Raw genomic sequence first — 21,903 nt, forward strand, 5'->3', positions numbered from 1 at the left:
GGCTGGGCACCGCCCGCAGGCCTGTAGTCTGTGCTCTCTTTTACAAAAGCGGACTCAGGTAGCGAGATTGGCCCAGTGGAACGTTTTGTTCTCAGGCTCTTCGTCGGCATCAGCACCGGGAGTATCGAGTGCATCGAACATCGCCAGCGTCCAGACCTTCATCCTTAGCCACGATTGCATCGAGTGAATCGAGGCATCGACCCTCTGCATCGGGGCTGAGACATCGGAAGGCTGCGTCGGGTCGGTGGTACCGGGACCTCCTCGTCTGCTGATGTCGTCGGACGGTGGTGCTTCGTCTGGAGTGCAGGTGAGGGCTGTCCATTCCCCTGCTGGTGGCGGTGAGCCTTCTGGTGGGTCTCCCCCTACCCTGAGGGCTCCTGCGGTACAGCCCCCCCCCCCCGAGACCGACCTTCTTCGGCCTCGGCCCCGAGGAAGCGACGGTTGGATTCTACGTCCTCCTTGTCGGTGCCGGGAAGCTCCGGTGACATGCTTCGTCCCAAGAAGTCGAAGAAGCATCGACACCGGTCCCCTTCCCGTGTCGGCACCGAGAGCTCTGGGTCGCCGAGGGAGTCGGCACCCAGTAGGCATCGGCACCGAGAGGACCGCTCACCCTCTGTTTCAAGAGGTGTCGATGCGCTCCACTATGGACAGCCCGGAACAGCCTCCACGCCCGGAACAGACTCTGACATCGACACCTGCATCGGCTTCCATGTCTTTCTCCACAGCCGCTCTGCACGAGAGTCTCCGGGCCGTTCTCCCAGAGATCCTGGGAGAGCTGTTGCGCCCTTCCCCTCCGGTACCGGGGGGTGCTGCGCCACCGGTACCGTCGAGTGAGGCGCCGGCTGGCCCTTGCCCGGGGTGAGGTCTCCGACATCGGTGCCGCTTGTGGTACCAACTGCTGGTAGCCTCCCAGGAAGGCTCCCCGACAACATCGGCGGAGGGAGCTTCGCCGGTGCGGGCGAGGGAGTCCACATCTCGACGCTCCCACCGTGGCCGTGGTTCCACGGAGTCGAGCCGGGCACGGCTTCAGACACAGGTCCGCGAACTTGTGTCTGATACCGACGGTGAGGCCTCGTGGGAGGAGGAGGAGGACATCAGATATTTCTCTGACGAGGAGTCTGATGGCCTACCTTCTGATCCCACTCCTCTCCTGAAAGGCAGCTTTCTCCTCCCGAGAGTCTGTCTTTCGCTTCCTTTGTCCGGGAGATGTCCTACGGCCATCCCCTTCCCGGTGGTTATGGAGGACAAGCCCAGGGCTGAAATGTTTGAGCTCCTGGACTATCCTTCTCCACCTAAGGAAGCGTCCCACTGTAACCCATGCATCATGTCCTAAAAAAGACATTGCTGGCGAACTGGACCAAGGCCTTTAAGTAATCCCCACATTCCCAAGAAGATCGAGTCCAGTACCGGATCCATGGGGACCCAGAGCTGATGCGCACTCAGTTGCCTCATAACTCTGGAGTTGTGGATTTGGCCCTAAAGAAGGCTAAGAATTCTAGGGAGCATGCTTTGGCGCCCCCGGGCAAGGACTCTAGAACCTTAGACTCCTTTGGGAGGAAGCCTACCATTCCTCTATGCTCGTGGCCAAAATTCAGTCTTACCAGCTCTACACGAGCATACACATGCGGAACAATGTGCGGCAGTTGGCGGGCTTGGTGGACAAGCTCCCCCCTGAGCAAGCCAAGCCATTTCAGGAGGTGGTCAGGCAGCTGAAGGCGTGCAGAAAATTCCTGGCCAGAGGGGTGTATGACACCTTTGATGTTGCATCCAGGGCCGCTGCTCAAGGTGTGGTGATGCGCAGACTCTCATGGCTGCGTGCCTCCGACCTGGAGAATAGACTCCAGCAGCGGATTGCGGACTCGCCTTGCCGTGCGGATAACATTTTTGGAGAAAAAGTCGAGCAGGTGGTAGAGCAGCTCCACCAGCGGGATACCGCTTTCGACAAGTTCTCCCGCCGGCAGCCTTCAGCTTCTACCTCTACAGGTAGACGATTTTTTTGGGGGAAGGAGGACTGTTCCCTACTCTTCTGGTAAGCGTAGGTACAATCCTCCTTCTCGACAGCCTGCGGCCCAGGCTAAGCCCCAGCGCGCTCGCTCTCGTCAGCAGCATGCGCCTCAGCAAGGCCCTCGGCTCCCCAGCAAAAGCAAGGGACGAGCTTTTGACTGGCTCCAGCAGAGCATAGCCGACATCCAAGTGTCAGTGCCGGGCGACCTGCCAGTCGGAGGGAGGTTGAAAGTTTTTCACCAAAGGTGGCCTCTCATAACCTCCGATCAGTGGGTTCTTCAAATAGTCCGGCAAGGATACACCCTCAATTTGGCCTCAAAACCTCCAAATTGTCCACCGGGAGCTCAGTCTTACAGCTTCCAGCACAAGCAGGTACTTGCAGAGGAACTCTCCGCCCTTCTCAGCGCCAATGCGGTCGAGACCGTGCCATCCGGGCAAGAGGGGCTGGGATTCTATTCCAGGTACTTCCTTGTGGAAAGAAACAGGGGGGATGCGTCCCATCCTAGACCTAAGGGCCCTGAACAAATATCTGGTCAAAGAAAAGTTCAGGATGGTTTCCCTGGGCACCCTTCTCCCCATGATTCAGGAAAACGATTGGCTGTGCTCTCTGGACTTGAAGGACGCCTACACACACATCCCGATACTGCCAGCTCACAGACAGTATCTGCGATTTCAGCTGGGCACACATCACTTCCAGTACTGTGTGCTACCCTTTGGGCTCGCCTCTGCGCCCAGAGTGTTCACGAAGTGCTTGGCTGTAGTAGCAGCGGCACTTCGCAGACTGGGGGTACACGTGTTCCCATATCTCGACGATTGGCTGGTGAAGAACACATCCGAGGCAGGAGCTCTACAGTCCATGCAGATGACTATTCGCCTCCTGGAGCTACTGAGGTTTGTGATAAATTATCCAAAGTCCCACCTTCTTCCAGTGCAGAAACTCGAATTCATAGGAGCTCTGCTGGACTCTCGGACAGCTCGCGCCTATCTCCCAGAGACGAGAGCCAACAACTTGTTGTCCCTCGTCTCGCGGGTGCGAGCGTCCCAGCAGATCACAGCTCGGCAGATGTTGAGATTGCTGGGCCATATGGTCTCCACAGTTCATGTGACTCCCATGGCCCGCCTTCACATGAGATCTGCTCAATGGACCCTAGCTTCCCAGTGGTTCAGGCTGCTGGGGATCTAGAAGACGTGATCCACCTGTCCACGAGTTTTCTCAAATCCCTGTATTGGTGGACGATTTGGTCCAATTTGACTCTGGGACGTCCTTTCCAAATTCCTCAGCCACAAAAAGTGCTGACCACGGATGCGTCTCTCCTGGGGTGGGGAGCTCATGTCGATGGGCTTCACACCCAAGGAAGCTGGTCTCTCCAGGAACGCGATCTGCAGATCAATCTCCTGGAGTTACGAGCGGTCTGGAACGCTCTGAAGGCTTTCAGAGATCGGCTGTCCCACCAAATTATCCAAATTCAGACAGACAACCAGGTTGCCATTTATTACATCAACAAGCAGGGGGGCACCGGATCTCGCCCCCTGTGTCAGGAAGCCGTCAGCATGTGGCTCTGGGCTCGCCGTCACGGCATGGTGCTCCTAGCCACATATCTGGCAGGCGTAAACAACAGTCTGGCCGACAGGTTGAGCAGGATTATGCCTCACGAGTGGTCGCTCAATTCCCGTGTAGTGCGACAGATCTTCCAGGTGTGGGGCACCCCCTTGGTAGATCTCTTCGCATCTCGAGCCAACCATAAAGTCCCTCAGTTCTGTTCCAGGCTTCAGGCCCACGGCAGACTGGCATCGGATGCCTTCCTCCTGGACTGGGGGGAGGGTCTGCTGTATGCTTATCCTCCCATACCTCTGGTGGGGAAGACTTTTGTTGAAACTCAAGCAAGACCGAGGCACCATGATTCTGATTGCTTTTTTTGGCCGCGTCAGATCTGGTTTCCTCTTCTTCTGGAGTTGTCCTCCGAAGAACCGTGGAGATTGGAGTGTTTTCCGACCCTCATCACACAGGACGAGGGGGCGCTTCTGCATCCCAACCTCCAGTCTCTGGCTCTCACGGCCTGGATGTTGAGAGCGTAGACTTTGCCTCTTTGGGTCTGTCAGAGGGTGTCTCCCGCATCTTGCTTGCTTCCAGGAAAGATTCCACTAAGAGGAGTGAGTTCTTTCTATGGAGGAGGTTTGCCGGTCTGGTGTGACAGCAAGGCCCTAGATCCTCGCTCTTGTCCTACACAGACCCTGCTTGAATACCTTCTGCACTTGTCTGAGTCTGGTCTCAAGACCAACTCTGTAAGGGTTAACCTTAGTGCAATCAGTGCATACCATTACCGTGTGGAAGGTAAGCCGATCTCAGCACAGCCTTTAGTTGTTCGCTTCATGAGAGGTTTGCATTTGTCAAAGCCCCCTGTCAAGCCTCCTACAGTGTCATGGGATCTCAATGTCGTTCTCACCCAGCTGATGAAACCTCCTTTTGAGCCACTGAACTCCTGCCATCTGAAGTACTTGACCTGGAAGGTCATTTTCTTGGTGGCAGTTACTTCAGATCGTAGAGTCAGTGAGCTTCAGGCCCTGGTAGCCCAGGCTCTTTACACCAAATTTCAACATAGCAGAGTAGTCCTCCGCACTCACCCTAAGTTCTTGCCGAAGGTTGTGTCGGAGTTCCATCTGAACCAGTCAATTGTCTTGCCAACATTCTTTCCCTATCCTCATTCCTGCCCTGCTGAACGTCAGCTGCACACATTGGTCTGCAAGAGAGCATTGGCCTTCTATCTGGAGCGGACACAGCCCAACAGACAGTCCGCCCAGTTTGTTTCTTTTAATCCCAACAGGAGGGGAGTGGCTGTGGGGAAACGCACCATATCCAATTGGCTAGCAGATTGCATTCCTTCACTTACGCCCAGGCTGGGCTGGCTCTTGAGGGTCATGTCACGGCTCATAATGTTAGAGCTATGGCAGCGTCAGTAGCCCACTTGAAGTCAGCCACCATTGAAGAGATTTGCAAAGCTGCGACGTGGTCATCTGTCCACACATTCACATCTCATTACTGCCTGCAGCAGGATACCCGACACGACAGTTGGTTCGGGCAGTCAGTGCTTCAGAATCTGTTTGGGGTTTAGGATCCAACTCCACCCCCCTAGGTCCTTGTTTTTTTCTGTTACAGGCTGCACTCTCAGTTAGTTGGAGAAATTGTTAGGTCAATCTCAGTTATGTCCTCGCCGTTGCGAGGCCCAATTGACCATGGTTGTTGTTTTGAGTGAGCCTGGGGGCTAGGGATACCCCATCAGTGAGAACAAGCAGCCTGCTTGTCCTCGGAGAAAGCGAATGCTACATACCTGTAGAAGGTATTCTCTGAGGACAGCAGGCTGATTGTTCTCACAAACCCGCCCGCCTCCCCTTTGGAGTTGTGTCTTCCCTTCTCTTTGTCTTGCTACATATGAGACTGGCCGGCACGAGCCGGTTTCGGGCGGGAAGACGGCCGCGCATGTGCATCGGCGCGCGAGGGCTAGCAAAGGCTTTTGTTAGTGAAGATTCCGATTGGAGGGGCTGCCGTGGACGTCACCCATCAGTGAGAACAATCAGCCTGCTGTCCTCGGAGAATACCTTCTACAGGTATGTAGCATTCGCTTTCTGCGCTTTGCGGTTCTCAGCAAGCATGTCCAGTTTCAGGCGTTGCCATTCGGTCACGTGACAGCCCCTCACAGCTTTACAAAAGTCATTTGTAGCTGTCTCAGTCGTTGGATTGTCTTGGAGTGTGCTTAGGCACTCAGAGGAGTCGAGTGTTTCTTATACAGGCCCGAATATTCAAGCTACAGGACTTAATTCGACTGTTTCTGCAGAGATTGGTACTGTGTGCAAGGGGTTACCTTTAAGTGTTGGGCTCCATGGCAGCAATGATAGAGGCGTTGCCGTGGGCCAGAGCGCACATGAGATCTCTACAGAAGTCTGTGCTCTCCAGATGGTTACCGCAGAAGGACTCCTTACAAAGGAAATTACCACTGCCAGTGCAGGAGTGTGGCAGTCTTTGCTGATGGCTTTGGACGTCCAACCTTAGGGGATGCATCTGGATGCTTCGCGATGGATAGTAGTCACGACGGATGCTAGTCTAAAGGGCTGGGGAGCACACTGTCAGAGGACAGTATGCACAAGGTCTTTGGTCCCAGGGGGAGACCTGTTCGATCAATCTCTTGGAAACCAGGGCGAGAGTGTTCAAGACATGGTGTGATGATTTAAGTATCTCTACTTTTCGCGCTTCAGTGGCGCAGATCCTGGAGTTCTTACAATGAAGCTTTGACAATGGCTTTGCGCTTTCTTCATTTAAGGTTCAGATTGTGGCCTTGTCCTATTTTGGGGGACGAGTTCAGGGGAAGTCTCTAGCTTCTCATCCGGATGTTGTTAGGTTTTTGCGTCCTCCCTCTCGGACAATTTTTTTTCCTTTATGGGACCTTAATCTGGTTCAATCAGTTCTATCAAAGTTGCCCTTTGAGCCTTTGGCATCCTGTACTTTGAAGGATTTGACACTCAAGGTGGTATTTTTGGTGGCCATTGTCTCGACTAGGAGAGTGTCAGAGTTGCAGGCTCTTTCATGTCGATCTCCATTTTTGGAATTTGCCAGAGATTTGGCCATACTCAGTTCTTCCTTTGGGCTGGAAGATCAACGTCGCCTGAAGTGTCTCAGTGTCAAGAGGGTTCTGAACTATTATTTAAAGGCTACGGAGGAATTTCGGCAGACAGATCATCTATTTATCCTGATTGGGGGATCTCGTAAGGGGTTAGTGGCTTCTAAGCCCACTGTTTCTAGGTGGCTTAAAGAGATGATAGCTTCCACTTACTTCATTGCTGGCAGACCAATTCCCGACTGAGTGAAGGCGCACTCTACCAGAGGACTGGTGGCTTCTTGGATGAGTCACTTTCATTTCTTTTCAAAGCATTACAGATTGGATGTGCAGAGTCATCATGATGCAGTTTTTGATGTACATGTTCACACAGCTGGTTTGCTGTGGTCCCTCCCATAAAGATACTGCTTTGTTACTTCCCATCAGTCACATTCTGGGCCGGTCTGGAGGGACGCTAAGGAAGGAGAAATTAGTTCTTACCTATTAATTTGCTTTCCTTTAGTCCCTCCGAACCGGCCCAGACCCCCTCCCTTCCATGAATTATCCTGTCAGTTTATTCATTATCTGGAAGTTAGTTATTTCATGGAGAGCTATGTTTGTACGTTTGCTGTTAAAATGTTGTTGTTTTCAAACCATGATTATAATAATACTAATATAAAGTGTAGTACATATGTGTCGAGGCACATATTCTTAGCGTGGTGCCGGTGGCTGCTCAGGTTCATGGATGCACTGAATGTGTTCTTATTTTCTTCTGCTTTGTTACGATAATATTGGATCTTTCTCTAGCTGGCAAGGGCTCTTATTGGCTCTCTCTCTAGAGTCAGAATTCTCGGTCTCCATTTGCAGCAAGGTGTACACAACCCATCAGTCACATTCTGGGCTGGTCTGGAGGGACTAAAGGAAAGCAAATTAACAGGTAAGAACTAATTTCTCCTTCATCATCATTTTAGCAAAAGGGGCCTGTGGGTATCCTAACCTAGTCATCCCTAGCTGAAGGTGGTAGAGTCTTCAGCCATGTGAACTGCATAGAAAATTCTCATCAGCATACAGGATCCAAGCTCAGGTCAGAATTTTCAGCCATGTGGACTTACGTTCTTTTGTAGCCTATGCGACCCCTAATTGAGGGAGCAGAGTCTTGGGCTATATAGGCTGTAGGAGGAAATCGTTATCAATCTCTGCAGCTCAAGTATGAAAGCAGAGCCATGACCGGTTCCTTTCCTGCCTGCCTGACACAAGCACTCAACTGAGGTGGAGTCATTGGCCCATGCTGGCCAAAGGGAGGAGGGGTAAGGATGGTGGTAGAGGAGGAATGGATAGTAGAGCAAGGGTGAGTGTGGGCTTTGGGTAGTGGGAAGAGTGAGGAATAGAAGCTGAAGCCAGTCTGACTTTTAGTGCCTAGAGCAAGCACCAGAAACACCAATGGCTATCAAGGATATCTCCAAACATACACTACGAGAGGAAAGATAGACCCTACATCATTCTGGCAACAGGTCTACCAAATGAACAGCCACTAAACACTGACACCGTACAATTCCTCCTAGATGGGATAACATATGTAAAACAATATTAGACACAATTGCCCCAATCCAAACCAGAACATCGCACAGGAAAAAATCAAACCCATGGTTCACCGAAGAGCTGAAAAAACTCAAAACGCAAGTCAGAAAACTAGAACGCACATGGAACAAAAAGAAAGATGAACACACACTGAATGCATGGAAATCACTTCGGAGGAAATACAAATACACCATAAAACAGACTAAAAGACTACACTACAAAAACTATGATTGGACCAAACTACAAAGACACGCACAAACTCTTCCACCTTGTAAATAAGCTGCTAGACACCTCACCTGTCATAAACAATAACAAAGAAATACCAGGGGTCGATGACCTCGCGAAATACTTCAAAGAGAAAATCACACAACTACGACCTTAGAATACCCACCAGCCCCACCGAACACACAACATTCCTGAACTGTCTAGAACCTGAAGACGGAATACACCCAGCAGACAGGATCTGGACCGAATTCGAAGTACTGTCAGAAGACCTTATCTTTAAAACGCTTAAAAGATTCGCCAAATCCCAATGTAAACTAGACATTTGCCCAAGTAACCTCATGAAATCAGCTCCTCATCAATTCATATTAGACCTAACGAACCACCTGAATTTCATGCTACAAAACGGTCTTTTCCCAAACGAAAAAGGAAAAATCTTACTCACCCCAATACCCAAAGACACAAAGAAAAACGCTAGTGAATTAACTAACTACAGACCAGTTGCATCCATACCACTAATAACCAAAATAACAGAAGGAGTGGTAACCAAGCAACTCACAAGTTATCTCGACAAGTTCTCAATACTGCATGATGCCCAATCAGGATTCCGTTCGAATCACAGCACAGAGACAGTATTAACTACCCTACTGACCAAATTTAAGCAACGGATCGCAACTGGCTCCAATATACTCCTCCTACAATTTGACATGTCAAGTGCCTTCGACATGGTTGACCACGGAATCCTATTACACATTCTTGAATATTTCGGCATCGGAGGCAATGTCCTAAATTGGTTCAAGGGATTCTTAACCTCACGCTCATACCAAGTTACATCAAATTTAACCACATCTGCTGCATGGACACCTGAGTGCGGAGTACCGCAGGGATCACCCCTCTCACCAACAATTTTCAACCTACTGATGACCCCACTAGCAAAACTTCTATCAAACCAGAACCTTAACCCTTACATATATGCCGATGATGTAACGATATATATTCCTTTTAAACAAAACATCAACGAAATCTATAACGAAATCAACCAAAGTCTACACATCATGAACACCTGGGCAGATGCATTCCGACTGAAATTGAACGCAGAAAAAAACTCAATGCCTCATACTAACCTCCCAATACAATACAACAAAATTTACTACTATCAACACACCTAAACTAAACTTGCCAATTTCAGAAAATTTAAAAATCCTTGGAGTAACAATCGACCGCCACCTTACACTTGAAACTCACGCGAACAACACAACAAAAAAGATGTTCTTCTCCATGTGGAAGCTGAAAAGAATAAAACCATTCTTTCCAAGATTTGTCTTCCGCAACCTGGTACAATCACTCGTATTAAGCCATCTGGATTACTGCAACTCATTATACGCAGGCTGCAAAGAACAAATAATGAGAAAACTTCAGACAGCCCAGAATACAGCGGCCAGACTCATCTTCGGAAAACCAAAATACGAAAGCGCAGCACCATTACGCGAGAAACTTCACTGGCTCCCACTCAGGGAACGTGTCACCTTTAAAATATGCACATTAGTGCATAAAATCATTCACGGTGAAGCCCCTGCATACATGTCTGACTTGGTAGACCTGCCACCCAGAAATGCCAAAAAATCATCTAGAACTTTCCTCAACCTCCACTTCCCTAAGTGCAAAGGCATAAAGTATACAAGGCTACATGCTTCAACCTTCTCCTACAGGAGCACGCAACTCTGGAACGCACTACCACGCGGCCTGAGAGCGGTCTACGAGTTGACAGACTTCCGCAAACGATTGAAGACCTATCTCTTTGACAAAACATACCGCAAGGATCAAAACATATAAATCCCATATACATCATAACAATGCCTCAAGATATTACCCCACGTACTCCACGTCACCGTACTCTCCCATTCAATATCTACCCACAGATAAAAACTGTCTACCCCATCGCTCACTTGCTATTATTCGATCAGCGTAGTAATTCCCCTACACCATATCCTTTAGTTTCCACGCCCCAAAGGCGACCTGATCTGACCCTGTCTTCCTTTATCTGTTCACAATGTAACCCATAACCGTAATGTAATGTAAGAAACTGTATTTCCATCATTTACAATGTATTGTAAGCCACACTGAGCCCGCAAATAGGTGGGAAAATGTGGGATACAAATGCAACTAAATAAATAAAATAAATAAATAGTTGGTAGTGCCCTTTTGAAACAGCAGCAAGTATTTAAAATACTTACAGCCTGTCCATACACAGTTCTGTGTGGGGAACAAAGTAGCATCTCCTACATAAATGATGAGTGACTGACGTGCCCCGCATGCGCAGAACAGCACAGCTGTTCTGCGCATGCGTCAGTACACGCCGTGACCACCAACGTTGACTGCACAACAAACTCCACCCCCGGACTCACCAAACGATCCCGCCCCCTCACAAACAACCTCCACCCACAAAACACTCCAGCCTCTGTCAAAAAAAACCCTGCAAAAACCCGCAAAGCCTCCGTGAAGGACAAAATCCATTCCCTACCCCCGTGACCATAAACTATTGTCGCCGCCGCTCACTCCTCCCTCCGTGATGGACACCATACTCCCGCCCCTCCTCACAAACTTCACCCATCCGGATTCACCAAATGATACCGCCCCCCTCACAAACAAACTCCACCCACCCGGACCCATCAAACAATCCTGCCCCCCTCACACACAACCTCCACCCACCCGGACCCGCAAAACTCTACAGGCACCTTCACAAACGGCATCCAACAACCCGCAACCCTCCGTGAAGGACAAAATCAAGTGCCCTACCCCCGTGTCCAGCAACCATCATCGCCGCCGCTCACTCCTCCCTCCGTGACGGACAGCATTCACTGACATGTCAGCTGTTATGATTGGGGTCTGAACCCCTCTCAAACTTACCTCTTTCCTGGGGGTCAGCTTCTTAGCTGGCTTCTGTTTCTTTTCTCTGTCCTTTCTGAGCTGGCTCTGTCTCTCTGTGCTGGCAGCTTCCAGCAGCATGGGGTTAATTGTTTTACTTTACTACTGCACCTGTGTGTGTGTTGCCTGAGTTGCTCTAACTCTCTTTGGGTGTACTGGCTTCAAGTGTTTCACGGTTTTGCATTGGTGTGGGTTGGGCCTCTCTGGGTCAGTGTGCTTTTGCCTAGGTCTAGGGAGTGTGACATCATCAGGGAGGGCCTTGATAAGGAAGTGGTCTTGTTTCCTTCAGGGCCTTTGCAACAGTGGTGTTTGCTGTAGGTAGGGTGGTGCAGTGTGCACTTCTGACGTTGTGTCTAGTTTCCCTGCTTGCTTTTGCTAAGGTCCAGGTTAGTGTTAGTGCAGTGTGCACTGGTGTTTGTGTGTTTGGTCCCCCTGCTTTTCCCTCTTGGTTTTGGAAGCATTGCTGTGTGTAGGGCTTTGGAAGCTCTGTTGCTGATAGAAGTACTTCAGGGTTTGGTGTTGTTAGGAACACTGCAGAGTTTGCTGTTAGAAGTACTTCTGGTGTTTGTGCTATTGGAAGCATTGCTATGTGTAGGGCTTTGGAAGCTCTGTTGCTGATAGAAGTACTTCAGGGTTGGTGTTGTTAGGAACACTGCAGAGTTTGCTGTTAGAAGTACTTCTGGTGTTTGTCCTATTGGGAGCATTGCAGTCTTTGCTGTTGGTGTTTGGTGCTTTAGAAGCACTTCTGGCTTATGTGTTAGCTTCCCTCCTTGTGGCTCCCCTGTCTTCCCTTTTAGTGCTAGGAGCTCTTCTGGTTGCTTGCCAGAGTAGTGCTTAGGAAGCACCTTGTTAGTTGTATCTAGCTTGCTAGAGCAGTGCTTAGGTAGCTGGTTAGTTCTGTGTTTAGCTTATTAGTGTAAAGCTCTGCTTGTAGCTTGGTGCTTAGTAGCACCTGTGTTAGCTTTGTGTTTAGTTCCCTGCTCTGTTAGTCTAGGGCTGAGGAAGTCCCCTTTCTTGAGCATGGATTAGGAGCTCCTGTTTAGTATAGGGCTTAGGAAGTCCTTTTGTCAGTTTACGGTTAGGAACACTCCTGCTGGTTTAGGGCTTGGGAGCACGTAGATCAGTTTAGGGTTAGGAGCACTTCTGTTTCCAGTCCTGGTCCCTATGTCATCCGGTATCCAGTAAGTCCTGTCGGCTACTCGAACCCAGGAGCTCAACTCTTGGGGGGCTTAGTAGCTAAGTACAGGTGAAGCTGTTGGACCAGTCCAGTGTGCTCCAGTCCCGTGTTCCAGTCCTGGTCCTCCAGTCCGGGGGACCAGTCCAGGGTGTTCCAGTCTGGTGTGCTCCAGTCCAGTGTGTTCTGGTCCGGTGTGTGTTCCAGTCCTGTGTCCTCCAGTCCGGGGATTCCAGTCCATGTGTTCCGGTTCGCTGGGCAGTGCCTGCAGTCCCTGCCGGTGTGCTTACCCAGTGTTGGTTGGTGGGTTTTGCCTGCTGCTGTCGCTCCTCGTCAGCAGCCCAAGGGCTCACGTTTGCTCCAGAGCCCGGCCCCGCGGGCTCTGAACCTGAGAACCTGACAGATTGCAAAGGCCATGAGCCTGGCAAGAACCCCCGCCCAGCTGACCCAGCTGGGGTCCAGCTCCATCGTTGTTCTTGATCCTTCTATGACTCTTCGTCAGTATCGTGGGAAACTTTTGTCTCATCCTGTTTTGAAGAAGACCCCTGAAGCGGCAGCTGAGAGAAAACGTGTCCGGTGGCTTGGAATTGCTGAAAACCCAGTTTCAGATATGGACCCTTTTATCACGCTCGCTGAATATCGCCGCAGCCTGGTCTTGAATCCAGCTTTGTGGGATACTCCTGAAGCTGTCGCTGAGAGGAGACGTCTTGGGAATTCCACGCTCTGGGCCCAGCAGGGGTCCAGTCCCGTTCAAGCAGCGCGCCTAGACAAGCCTCTGAATCCAGTCCAAGCAGCACGTCCAGCCAAGCTTCAGAGTCCAGTCCGAGGGACGCTTCTAACCGAGCCGCCTATCCCAGTTCAGGTGGCGCTTCCACTCAAGCCTCTGAGTCCAGTCCGAGGGATGCTTCTGACTGAGTCTCCGATTCCAGTCCAAGCAGCGCTTCAAGCCAAGTCTCTGCGTCCAGTTCAAGTGGCGCTTCAAACCAAGCCTCCTAGTACCAGTTTGGATCCCAGTTCCAACCCCATTTTTGATCTAGATCCGTTTCTGACACTCCAGGATTACCGGGTTGCACTTTTGTCTGATCCAGCCCTGAAGAATACTCCTGAAGCTGCAGCGGAAAGAAGGCGTGTCTCCTGGCTTGGGTTCGAAGAAAACCCAGTTTCTGCTATTGACCCTTCTACCAAGCTGTTCTTTTACCGCTTCCAGCTTCTCTCGGATCCAGCCCTGCGGGATACTCCTGAAGCCCAAGCTGAAAGAAGGTGGCTTCCTGATTTTTCCCGCCAAACTTCTGAGTCCAGCCTGAAGGGCTTTGCCTGCCAAGATGCTGAGTCCGGATCGAGTGGCAGCAGTGGCAGCCGAGATGCTGAGTCCGGATCGAGTGGCAGCAGTGGCAGCCGAGATGCTGAGTCCGGAGCGAGTTGCAGCAGTGGCAGCCAAGATGCTGAGTCCAGGTCAAGTTGCAGTCCTGGCCGAGCTGCCGAGTCCACGCTGTGGGCTGAGTCTACACCGAGTGCTGAGGCCAGCCGTGATGCTGTGTCCACTCCGAGTTGCAGCAGTGGCAGCCAAGATGCTGAGTCTGGATCGAGTAGGAGTTCCAGTCAAGATGCTGAGTCTGGATTGAGTTGCAGTTCCAGTCAAGATGCTGAGTCTGGATCGAGTTGCAGCATTGGCAGTCAAGATGCTGAGTCTGGATCGAGTTGGAGTTCCAGTCAAGATGCTGAGAGTTGTAGTTCCAGTCAAGATGCTGAGTCTGGATCGAGTTGCAGTTCCAGTCAAGATACGGAGTCTGGATCGAGTGGTAGTTCCAGTCAAGATGCTGAGTCTGGATCGAGTTGCAGTTCCAGTCAAGATGCTGAGTCTGGATTGAGTTGTAGTTCCAGTCAAGATGCTGAGTCTGGATCGAGTTGCAGTTCCAGTCAAGATGCTGAGTCTGGATCTAGTTGTAGTTCCAGTCAAGATGCTGAGTCTGGAGTGAGTTGCAGCATTGGCAGTCAAGATGCTGAGGCTGGATCGAGTTGTAGTTTTAGTCAAGATGCTGAGTCTGGAGTAGTTCCAGTCAAGATGCTGAGTCTGGATCGAGTTGCAGTCCCAGCCGGGATGCTGAGTCTACACCGAGTGATGAGTCCACGATGAGTGCTGAGTCTGCACCGAGTGCAGAGGCCAGCCGAGATACTGAGTCCACGATGAGTGCTGAGTCTACACTGAGTGCAGAGCCCAGCCAAGATGACGAGTCCACGATGAGTGCTGAGTCTGCACCGAGTGCAGAGTTCAGCCGAGATGCCGAATCAGAATTGAGTTACAGTCCCAGGCAAGATGCTGAGTCCGGGTCAAGTTGGAGTTCCAGTCCCAGGCAAGATGCTGAGTCTGGGTCAAGTTGCAGTCCCGGCCAAGATGTTGAGTCCGGTGAGAGTTGGAGTTCCAGTTCCAGGCAAGATGCAGAGTCCGGGTCAAGTTACAGTCCCGGCCAAGATGCTGAGTCCGGTGAGAGTTGCGGTCCCAGCCAAGATGCTGAGTCCGGGTCAAGTTGGATTTCCAGTCCCAGGCAAGATGCTGAGTCTGGGTCAAGTTGGAGTTCCAGTCCCAGGCAAGAGGCTGAGTCTGGGTCAAGTTGCAGTCCCGGTCAAGAGGCTGAGTCTGGGTCAAGTTGCAGTCCCGGTCAAGAGGCTGAGTCCGGGTCAAGTTGCAGTTCCGGCCAAGATGCTGAGTCCGGAGCAAGTCCCAGTGCCAGCCGAGATGCTGAGTCTACGTTGAGTACCGAGTCCAGCCAAGAGGCTGAGTCCGAATTGAGTGGCAGTTCCGGCCAAGAGGCTGAGGCCGGATCAGATTGCAGTCTCAGGCAAGATGCTGAGTCTACTCTGAGTTCCCACTTCAACCAAGACGTTGAACCCCTCCTGAGTTCCAGCTCCAGCCAAGAGGCAAGGTCCAGTCTGAAGTCCTGTTCGAGTTCCTGTCCGGCTTTAGATTCCAGGATGGGTGTGGGCTCTAGCCCATGTCTGGCTGCTACAGTGGAGTGCCAGGAAGTCAAGGAAGTTGTGGATTCCTTCAAGAGATGGTTCCTGTTGAATAGGACTCCACTTGTTGCATCCAAGACTCTGATCCTGCCTAGCAGCCGTTCTAAAGAGCCTCATGGCGGCCAAAGCCATTCTGGTTTCCTAGTTCCAGATGTACTTGTCACGTCCTGCCCAGCCGCCCAGATTTATGTTGTGAAACCCATTGGGAGATTTCATCACAGCTACCCATGGAGACCTAAATTGTCTTTTGAGACCTGGAGCTCCCGTGGGGACACGGGAGCCTTGAGGGGGAGGTGCTGTTATGATTGGGGTCTGAACCCCTCTCAAACTTACCTCTTTCCTGGGGGTCAGCTTCTTAGCTGGCTTCTGTTTCTTTTCTCTGTCCTTTCTGAGCTGGCTCTGTCTCTCTGTGCTGGCAGCTTCCAGCAGCATGGGGTTAATTGTTTTACTTTACTACTGCACCTGTGTGTGTGTTGCCTGAGTTGCTCTAACTCTCTTTGGGTGTACTGGCTTCAAGTGTTTCACGGTTTTGCATTGGTGTGGGTTGGGCCTCTCTGGGTCAGTGTGCTTTTGCCTAGGTCTAGGGAGTGTGACATCATCAGGGAGGGCCTTGATAAGGAAGTGGTCTTGTTTCCTTCAGGGCCTTTGCAACAGTGGTGTTTGCTGTAGGTAGGGTGGTGCAGTGTGCACTTCTGACGTTGTGTCTAGTTTCCCTGCTTGCTTTTGCTAAGGTCCAGGTTAGTGTTAGTGCAGTGTGCACTGGTGTTTGTGTGTTTGGTCCCCCTGCTTTTCCCTCTTGGTTTTGGAAGCATTGCTGTGTGTAGGGCTTTGGAAGCTCTGTTGCTGATAGAAGTACTTCAGGGTTTGGTGTTGTTAGGAACACTGCAGAGTTTGCTGTTAGAAGTACTTCTGGTGTTTGTGCTATTGGAAGCATTGCTATGTGTAGGGCTTTGGAAGCTCTGTTGCTGATAGAAGTACTTCAGGGTTTGGTGTTGTTAGGAACACTGCAGAGTTTGCTGTTAGAAGTACTTCTGGTGTTTGTCCTATTGGGAGCATTGCAGTCTTTGCTGTTGGTGTTTGGTGCTTTAGAAGCACTTTTGGCTTATGTGTTAGCTTCCCTCCTTGTGGCTCCCCTGTCTTCCCTTTTAGTGCTAGGAGCTCTTCTGGTTGCTTGCCAGAGTAGTGCTTAGGAAGCACCTTGTTAGTTGTATCTAGCTTGCTAGAGCAGTGCTTAGGTAGCTGGTTAGTTCTGTGTTTAGCTTATTAGTGTAAAGCTCTGCTTGTAGCTTGGTGCTTAGTAGCACCTGTGTTAGCTTTGTGTTTAGTTCCCTGCTCTGTTAGTCTAGGGCTGAGGAAGTCCCTTTCTTGAGCATGGATTAGGAGCTCCTGTTTAGTATAGGGCTTAGGAAGTCCTTTTGTCAGTTTACGGTTAGGAACACTCCTGCTGGTTTAGGGCTTGGGAGCACGTAGATCAGTTTAGGGTTAGGAGCACTTCTGTTTCCAGTCCTGGTCCCTATGTCATCCGGTATCCAGTAAGTCCTGTCGGCTACTCGAACCCAGGAGCTCAACTCTTGGGGGGCTTAGTAGCTAAGTACAGGTGAAGCTGTTGGACCAGTCCAGTGTGCTCCAGCCCCGTGTTCCAGTCCTGTGTCCTCCAGTCCGGGGGACCAGTCCAGGGTGTTCCAGTCTGGTGTGCTCCAGTCCAGTGTGTTCTGGTCCGGTGTGTGTTCCAGTCCTTTGTCCTCCAGTCCGGGGGATTCCAGTCCATGTGTTCCGGTTCGCTGGGCAGTGCCTGCAGTCCCTGCCGGTGTGCTTACCCAGTGTTGGTTGGTGGGTTTTGCCTGCTGCTGTCGCTCCTCGTCAGCAGCCCAAGGGCTCACGTTTGCTCCAGAGCCCGGCCCCGCGGGCTCTGAACCTGAGAACCTGACATCAGCGTCTCTTGCCTCTGTCTTAAAGCGCAGCAGAACGATGCAACGCTTTAACACGGAAACCTTACACGCTGACAAGTACGTGTAGGAGGACCCGGCACGGAAGAAGGAAGGAGCGTGACAAAAGAGGGTTCCAGGACATCGGGGGAGGGCAAGGGAGACAGGAAAGTGCCTGCATAGCGGTGAGGCAAAGAGACTCAAACTTTCACTCGTGCACACACATACACAAGCTGACACACATTAGCTCTGTCTGCTAACCTCCTTCCCCCCCCCCCCCCCCCACCCCCAGAGGCAAGGTACACCCCCTCTACGACTTTGCAACCCCCCTCTCTGTCATGCTGACACACACACACTCACTCCCACACTCCCAGTTACCCCCCCCCCCCCCCTCATCCTCATGCAGGCTCTGCCCATTAGGGCTGTCTCTGTGACACACACTCACACTCATGCAGGCTTCCAGTTTGCCAGCCCCGCCATCCCTCTGTCAATGTCACACTGATACAGCACACCTCTCAACCCCTACCACTTCACCACTCCCGCCGCCCCCCCCCTCATTCTCACACACACACACAATCTCTCCAACTTTGCCAATCCCGCCCCCCCCGTCACTCTCACACACACACTGTCTCACAGACACACACACTGATGCAGCTCAACCCCCCCCTCTGTCATTCTGACACACACTCCCAGTAACCCCCCCTCACTTACACATATACATACGATCTGTCTCTGTGACACACACACACACTCATGCAGGCTTCCAGTTTGCCAGCCCCGCCATCCCTCTGTCAATGTCACACTGATACAGCACACCTCTGAACCCCACATCAATCTCCCCCCCACAACCCCTACCACTTCACCACCCCTGCCCCCCTCTCAATCTGACACATACACACAATCTCTCAAAATAAATTACACACACACACACACACACACACACTCTCTCTCTCTCACTGTGACACACATACGCCACACCCTACAAACTAGCCAACCCGGCACAACATCATCCCCCTTCCCCCGGCACCCCCCCCCCAAACCATCATCTCACAGCGCAACCCCAACCAAGCACACCACCACCCCCTACAACTACACCAAACAAGACACCCCCCACACCACCTCACCCTAACATTTTCAAACATACACACAAATTGGATCACACACACACAGACACTCGCACACAACCTCAAACTTCACATCATAAAAAAACACTTTCACACATACACACACACTCTCCACTTTCACACATACACACACTCTCTCCACTTTCACACATACACACACTCTCTCACTGTGATACACACACCCTACACCCTCCAAATAACCAAACCTGGCCCACCAACATCAATTTGTAAATTACATTTCTGTAAAAAATAAAACTTGCCCGTTTTAATGGGCTTAACGGCTTGTATATAATAAAACATCACATAACATAGTTAAAAACATCCAAATATCTAAAATAGAAATAGCAGAACTTCAAAACCAGCAAACAAAGAAATTATATACATTAAAAACAATTAGGGCAAAGTTATAATCAAAATAAGACACCTTGGAGCAGCCTCAGCCAAAATACTACAAATAAGATCTTGTAACCAGTAAACAGTAGGACAGCCTGATGAAAAATATCTGTTTTCTAAACATGCTTAAGCATTTTTTTTCTCTGTCATGGCGTCTGTCAGTCTAAAATAAACAATATTTTTTATCTCGTTTTTAATCTTGTAGTACAACAGTTACAGTGGGTTTAAGTAGTACCACAAAACCAAGTTCTTGGCTGCCTGCATATGCCATTACAGCTCAGTAAAATATGCACAATTCAATGGCAGTACCTTGGTTTTTCTCATCTACTCTGCCAAATAGGCATGTTTTGCAGCTCTCCCACCCCTATGACTTTCATCTTTTTTTTTTTAAATTTTTTTTTGTTATGGATTTTTTTTTGTTTAAAAAATACACATTCATAAGGCTAACCCATTTCTTACTTTTTGGAGTGCTGGGAGAGGGGCATTCATTTCAACTTAGCTGCTCTACTCTTTGACATATTGGCCCCCCAAAATTAAGTATTAAATGTATCCCACCTATGTAATTTATTTTTTTTTTTCCATTACGTAGCTTTTCGCTGTTCCAGAACTTGTAGAATAGTTGTGTTCATGAACCAGCAGGTGGAGATAGAGAACTGAAAAATAAGATGAGACATACCTCTTGGCATCCAGTCCAGCTCTTCAGTATTTTCTGTCTCCAGCAGGTGGATGGACACAGTTGTCAGCCTCTGGTTCTGATTGCTTTGCTCCTGGTCCAGTTGGTCAGCTGGTCCTCAGTTGAGCTTTGCAAGTGACTTGAGTCTGCAGAGTCATATATGGAGGTCTTCAGATCCCTGTCATTGGGGGGGGGGGGGGGGGGGGAAGGAAAGTGGTTTTCTGGAGAGCTTGGGGCACAGTATCAGTATTGAGCTTTTCTCAACTGTGGTAAGACTTTTGGAGACCAAGAGCTTTGGGGAGGGGGGGGGGGAGCAGCTGGCAGTGGTAAGCCTGACTAATGTTTGACTCAGAATGGCTTTGAGGGCTGCAAGTTCTACTTGGTACAGGGGAGGGATCCTGACTCACCGCTTGGGACATGTTGTGCTGCACTTGGTGACTCCTGTGGAGGCAGTTCAGCGGTATTCCTACTGTGGCGTCTGGCATCAGGGATTTGCTGTGCCAAATATGCTGGGGTCTTTGTTCTCTCTGGCAGGGTCAGTATGCAGTTTAATGCAGGAGAGCACAGGAACGGATGCCATTTTGTCGGGGTCAACTGGCAGTAAGGAGCAGCCTCTGATCAAATACATAACACAGCTGCTGTTTTACAGCCTCAGGGCCTTTGGGATTTGGATCTTTGTTTTTTTTTCTGGAGTTTATATTGCTCTTAAACCAGGCCTATTTACTGAAGCAGGGACAGTCAGAGTTGCTGCAAGATGTGTCAGTTTCTCGCCCCGCTGCCTCTCCGGCTCCTAAAAGATCTTGTTTAGACCTTTGAGTGAGCAGATGAGGCACTCTCTGCTTTCTCCTTATCTGATGTGGCCTCAGCCTATTTTGAGGAGCCATGGTTGAAGGAACTGTTAGAGAAGGGAGAGCTCCCCACTGAGGAGGGGGATAATCCAAAAATACTGAGATTTGTTTCATAAAGAAGAGCTTAGTACTCTTTATTGTGGGGCACTGGCAGCACTTTCCATCGAGGAACCTTCTGCTTTAACGTTGGGAGTTCATCGTTGATCATTTATTTATTTATTATTATTTATTAGGATTTATTTACCGCATTTTTGAAGGAATTCACTCAAGGCGGTGTACAGTAAGAATAGATCAAACATGAGCAATAGCCAATTAGAGCAGTAAAAATATTCGAACAATACAAAGTATTGCATGGTTGCAATGACAACACTATGTACTAGAACGTTATAATTGGTAGTGAAGGGTAAGGCAAAGTTGTAACATATATATGAGTAAGAAAGTAGGAAGAATTAGAAAGTAAGGTGATTGATTTGAAGAAAGTTGCACGTGAGGTCAGAGAGATGGTTAAATATTATTTTGGCTAGGGTAGGAGTGGATAAACATATCCCGCTGCAGTATGTGCAGCCCGAGTCACTCCTTGTCTGTGTGAGTGAGACTAACAAGTCAGTTACTTCTTCCATTAAGGCTTGGTTGAAGAGCCAAGCTTTCACCTGCTTCCTGAAGTAGAGGTAGTCTGTGATAAGTGTGGAGCCTTTCAGGCAGTGCATTCCAGAGTGTGGGGGCTACTCCGGAAAAAGCTCGCTTGTGGGTATCACATCGTGTAATGTCTTTTGGAGAGGGTGTAGTTAGTGAAAGTCCTTGGGAGGACCTTAGTGTCCTTGGCGGTGTGTGGAGGATCATCCTATTCTTCAGATACTCGGAGCCATTCCTTTCAGGGCCTTGAAGATCAGACATAGAGTTTTAAATTTAGCCATGTATTGTACTGGTAGCCAATGAAGTTTTTGCAAAAATTGGTGTGATGTGGTCACATCGCTTGCAACCTTCTATGAAGGCCTTGCTGCTGCATTCTGAATCAACTGGAGCTGGTGCAGGCCCTTTGTAGTCAGACCATTGTATAGTGCATTGCAGTAATCCAGTCTTGATGTTACCATGGCATGCATTACTGGGATAAGATTTACCTTTCTCGATGTAAGGAGAGGGGCAGTCTTGAAGTTTGCTTGGATTTGGGGAATCAGAATAAGTGTTGAATCTTCTGTATTCCAAGGTTCCTGATTGTGATTTGAGGGGGAGTTCATACTTCCCAAAAGGGATTTTGATGTCCGGTATGTATCCACTTGTGTTAGGGACCCAGAGAAGCTCAGTTTTACTTGGGTTCAGGCAAATTTGTTGTGGTTTAGCCCATACTTGAATTGATGTTAGACAAGTGATCAGTTTATTCAAGTCTGTGTAGGTAAGTCAGGTTCAGTGGGTATGAGTAGCTGCACATCATCCGCATAGAT

General features: G+C 50.0%; 1 protein-coding gene across 1 annotated transcript in view; it reads left to right on the plus strand.

Annotated features, from left to right (window-relative positions):
- NAP1L4 (nucleosome assembly protein 1 like 4) overlaps nt 1-21,903 on the plus strand; it is a 481,814-nt gene that overhangs the window by 35,472 nt on the left and 424,439 nt on the right.

This window comes from Microcaecilia unicolor, chromosome 4 (assembly GCF_901765095.1).
Source record: "Microcaecilia unicolor chromosome 4, aMicUni1.1, whole genome shotgun sequence".
Classification (NCBI taxonomy): domain Eukaryota; kingdom Metazoa; phylum Chordata; class Amphibia; order Gymnophiona; family Siphonopidae; genus Microcaecilia; species Microcaecilia unicolor.